This window comes from Equus asinus, chromosome 20 (assembly GCF_041296235.1).
Source record: "Equus asinus isolate D_3611 breed Donkey chromosome 20, EquAss-T2T_v2, whole genome shotgun sequence".
Taxonomy (NCBI): Eukaryota; Metazoa; Chordata; class Mammalia; order Perissodactyla; family Equidae; genus Equus; species Equus asinus.
In genome coordinates this window covers 92,997,028-93,002,360 of record NC_091809.1, presented here as the reverse complement: position 1 = coordinate 93,002,360, position 5,333 = coordinate 92,997,028, and positions in this window count along the sequence as shown.

Genomic DNA, 5,333 nt, shown 5'->3' with positions numbered 1-5,333 from the left:
AAGAGGACATAAAGAAATGGAAAGATATTCCATGCTCATGGGTCGGAAGAATAAACATAGTTAAAATGTCCATACTACCCAAAGCAATCTACAGATTCAATGCAGTCCCAAGCAGAATCCCAGCGACATTCTTCATAGAAATAGAACAAGAATCCAAAAATTTATATGGAACAACAAAAGACCCCAAATAGCCAAAGCAGCCCTGAGGAAAAAGAACAAAGCTGGAGGCATCACAATCCCTGACTTGAAAATATACTACAAAGCTATGGTAATCAAAACAGCATGGTACTGGAACCAAAACAGACAAACAGATCAATGGATCAGAATTGAAAGCCCAGAAATAAAACCACACATCTATGGACAGCTAATCTTTGACAAAGGAGCCAAGAACATATAATGGAGAAAGGAAAGTCTTTTCAATAAATGGTGTTGGGGAAACTGGACAGCCACATGCAAAAGAATGAAAGTAGACCATTATCTTGCACCATACACAAAAGTTAACTCAAAATGGATTAAAGATTTGAATGTAAGACCTGAAACCATAAAACTCTTAGAAGAAAATAGAGGCAGTACACTCTTTGACATTGGTCTTGGCAACATCTTTTCAAATACTGTATCTACTTGGGCAAGGGAAACAAAAGAAAAAGTTAACAAATGGGACTACATCAGACTAAAAATCTTCTTCAAAGCAAAGGAAACCATGAACAAAACGGAAAGACAGCCCACCCACTGGGAGAAAATATTGACAAATCATTTATCAGATGAGGGGTTGATCTCCCAAGTATGTAAAGAACTCATACAACTCAACAAAAAACCCCCAAACAACCTGATCAAAAAATGGGCAGAGGAAATGAACAGACATTTCTCCAAGGAGGATATACGGATGGCCAACAGACACATGAAAAGACGCTCAACATCACTATTTATTAGAGAAATGCAAATCAAAACTACAATGAGATATCACCTTACATTGGTCAGAGTGGCTATAGTTACCAAGACAAAAAACAACAAATGTTGGAGAGGATGTAGAGAAAAGGGAACCCTCATACACTGCTAGTGGGAATGCAAACTGGTGCAGCCACTATGGAAAACAATATGGAGATTTCTCAAAAAATTAAAGATAGAAACACCATACGATTCAGCTCTCCCACTACTGGGTATTTATCCAAAGAACTTGAAATCAGTGATCCAAAGATATTTATGCACCCCTATGTTCATTGCAGTACAATTCACAATAGCCAGGGTGTGGAAACAACCCAAGTGCCCTTCTACAGATAAAGGGATAAGGAAGATGTGGTATATATTTATACAATGGAATACTATTCAGCCATAAAAAGACAAAATTGTCCCATTTGCAACAACATGGATGGACCTGAGGGTGTGATGTTAAGCGAAATAAGCCAGAGACAAAAAGACATACTGCATGATTTCACTCATATGTGGAAGATAACAAGTACGTGGACAAAGAGAACAGATCAGTCGTTACCAGAGGGGAAGGGGGTTGGGGGATCGTTGAAAGGGACAAAGGGGCGCATATGTATGGTGATGGATAAACATTAGACTACTACGGGTGAGCACAGTGAAGGTATTCAGGAATTGATAAACAATAATGTACACCTGAAATTACACAATGTTACAAACCATTATAATCCCAATAAAATTACTTTAAAAAAAAAGGCTGGCTAGGCTTTGGGCAAGGCAGAAGATTTCTCTGGCTGATAGTAGGTGTTCTGAGTCAAAACCTAGATCCTCATCATCCTTTTTGCAGTTTAAGAAAGTAAAAGTGAGGTGAGGTCAAAGGATTATTTTAGTAAATATGATATTAGGATTTTTGGATCCATTATCTGATAGATAGTAGGGACAGAGGGAAATGTCCTCGAAAATGTTTCAGGTTAATTGGTTTTAGGTCTGTCCTCTGACTAACTTACTTAATTTTTAGCGTTGACACTAAGCTAGCACTTATGAAATGAGATGTTAGTACAAAAATTAAGTTAATGAATGTAAAATATTTTGAAAATTTCATTGCTATATAAATGCAAGAAAATATTATCATTGTATAATGCTAAAATATTAAGAGCTGCTGCTAAATGAAAATTTCTCGTAAGATAAAGCTCCACTAAGATAATGATGAAAATTAATGGAAAGATTTAATTCACCACAGAATTTCAACAAGCATGTATTGAGCATATACTTGTTGAGCAGCGAGGTTCGTGTGTGTTAAAAGTGAAGGACAGACCACTTAAGTGTCATAGATCTGATGGGTAACATCATTTAAAAACCCTCTGTGCCCTTTCTGCTTATTGTGTTGAGGATGCTAGTTAAACTCAGTACATTTTTTGTAGGAAGTCAAAGAAGAATATTTTCCAAAAAAAGATGATAGTCTGTTTATCTAGGCCCTCCAAAAGCATTTCCTGCCAGGCAGTTGACATGTAGCCTTGGCACAATTTCAAGAAACTATTTGCTTCTGTTTACCCTTTCCAGATACAGCATCTCCTAGGAATTGAGATGAGGGATCTCTTTTAACTCTTTTAAATTTTAGAACCATACTTTATATAACACTTTAGAATCTACTCTTTACACTAGCACAATGAAAATTCTTGTGTCTTTAAAAGAAAAATGCATGTGTTTTAGTAATTTGCTAGTAGAAAAGTCAAAGCCTTAAAGTGAGTTAACCCAATAAAATGTACTTAGAATATTCCTTTCCCATAAGATTGTTAGGGTAAGTCTCTTCTTCAGAAGACTCAATGAAATTATATCTGAATATATAAAACTTGTTAATTATGGGAAAATTGTTAACATTTTAAAAATCTTTCTTCACTGAGAACCCACCATTGAGTTCTTTTGAAGAGTTTACTTAATTCATTTATAATATTTTTCTTTTAACATAAAATTTCAGAAATATTTTGTGATGTGAGGTAGATACTATATTTAAAAAATAGATTACTCAAAATTTTTATTCCTTTTAGGGAGTTAATTTGTTAGGAGTGCAGGAACATATTATAGCTTTATTGTAATCCCAGAATGCGTGTTATTTTAATTAAGTATAAATATATCTTTGAGGGAATGTAGTGGCAAATGTATTCATTTAAAGATGAGAAACTTGAGATACAGAAAGATGCAATAACTTTTGACGTTCATGCTACAGTTAAATGTGAACAAATTTAGGTCCTCTCTGCATACTGTTGTTAAATAAACTAATTATTACTTACCTCTTTGTCCTACCAGAATGAGCTGAAAAGGATTCTAAAATTCTAGCCAGTACCAGAACTACAGGTGGTAATGGATAGGGAAGCAGGACAAGAAGCCGTGATTGAAATGAATGGCATGGGAACAGGTGGCAAGAGAAAAAAGTTTGAGATCAACCCTGGGCCTCTTTCTGGAGCCAGATGTGTGTTTCAGATTGAGAACATATCCATGATCCAAGATCAGCACAAGGCCATGGATCAGAACCAGATGACCTCTGAATGGCAAGAATCAGGGCAAGCAACAGATCAGAGACAAAGTACAGGAGATTGGCATACAAACACCAATGCGATGAGTAGATGGGGAATGATGAGCACATGTGCAGAGTTTGGAGTCTCAAATGTAAGATCTGCCATTAGAATCTGGTATCTTAATACTTCTGGACAACATAGATCTCTCACCTCCCACCCTCTTTTCCTCTCTGTAATTTACAAGATTTCAGACTTAGTTGGAAGATATGGCCTTGCTTTTATACTCTGATACTGAAGGCTTATGTGCTGAGATGAATGGATCCCTGCTTTAAGGGAATCAGAAGTCAGCATAGCTTGCTACGGTTCAGAGAGTTCTGCCTTAGAGGCTGGAGTTGTAACAGCAAAAAGATTTAGCAAACCTAGGGTCATCACTGGTATCATGCACAAAGAGTTATCTTGGTCTTATGAATTGGTGACTTTGGTCTCTTCCATGACTTCTTGCTTCTGTCTTGAAACCATGTTCACTCCTGGACTGCCTGGCCTTATAACCATCTGTAACCACTGAGTGACTACCTTAACTGAATCCTGTGAATCTACACCAACTTAATTTTTAGGACTTTCAGCTATGTATTCCAGAGGAAGTAAAGAATAGGAAATACAGAGTCACCGTAAAACAAGCAGAATGACTGAGACAATCATTTCTGTTAGTCAGGAAACGAGTATCATTGTCCTCTTATGGACCAAACTCATCTCCACCCTCACTGCATTGCCAGTCATGGAGTAGGCCTTTAATAAGTCATGGCTGCATATTGAATTATGGGGTCTGCAAGTGATGGAAGTAACTGACTGGGAAGAGTGAGGGAGTAGCTCCTGAGATAGGCACAGAGCCTGAATGCAGCTTTCAGATGTGAGAGAGGGAGCCGTATGGCTCTACAGGAATGTCTTAGAAATAAGCTAAGGCACAAAGAAATTATGGAACTACCCAAGGCTATTGAACCATTCAGGGCAGCACTGAAAGTTAACTGAGTGTCTTCATTCCTAGATTTATGCTGTGTACACTGAACAAATGGTTTGTAAAGATTCAAAACAGTGCTTAGGCCAGCAAAAAAATTTTTTTTAATTAATATAAAGTTTGAGTAAGTGAAATTTTGAAGATGATGGAATCTAATTGATAACTTCCTTACTCTTTAACCTGTAGATAATCTCCCTTTTTAAAGTGCTCATTACAGTAGTGATTATGCAGAGAAAAAGCCTGTGATGAAAATGTGGTATAAAATTGTGTTCTTTGTTCAGCAAGTTAAAACAAGCTGGTCTGTAAGCAATTATTATCTTCATCAAAATTCCTAGCTCTAATGTTTTGGCTTTGTTGGCCCAGCACGTATGCCTTCTCAAACAATTGGATGGATTTAAAACACTTAGGAGATGTTTGTGCTTATATCTTAACATAGCATCAGTTCAACAGGAAAAAGAAAAAAATGTAAGATTTGGCATTAGGGCATAGTTTAAAAAGAAAATCAAACCCAAACTAAAGTAAACAGAAGCCCACAACAGTGCTGAAACCCCTGCATGCAGATGAACATCCCTTCTTCTGCCTTGTAGTGTCCTAGGAGCAGTGCTCTCCTTAGGGTTCAGGGGTGTCTTTCCTGTCCTTACTCTTTAATCACTTAACATTTCTGGAAAAAATTACCAGAGGATTTGCTACCCATTACTCACATTTTTATACAAGTGATGCATTGTAAAGAAATCTCTTTTTGCTGTTTTAAAAAAACATTTTTGGTTGTTCTAAACAACAACAAAAATGTGTTCTGCATTCTAAGGAAACTGTTTAGGTGCCTGCTGGGATGAGCAGATGATTTAAAAGTAAATTTGCTCTTTAAATTCTGAATTTGCATATGTGTG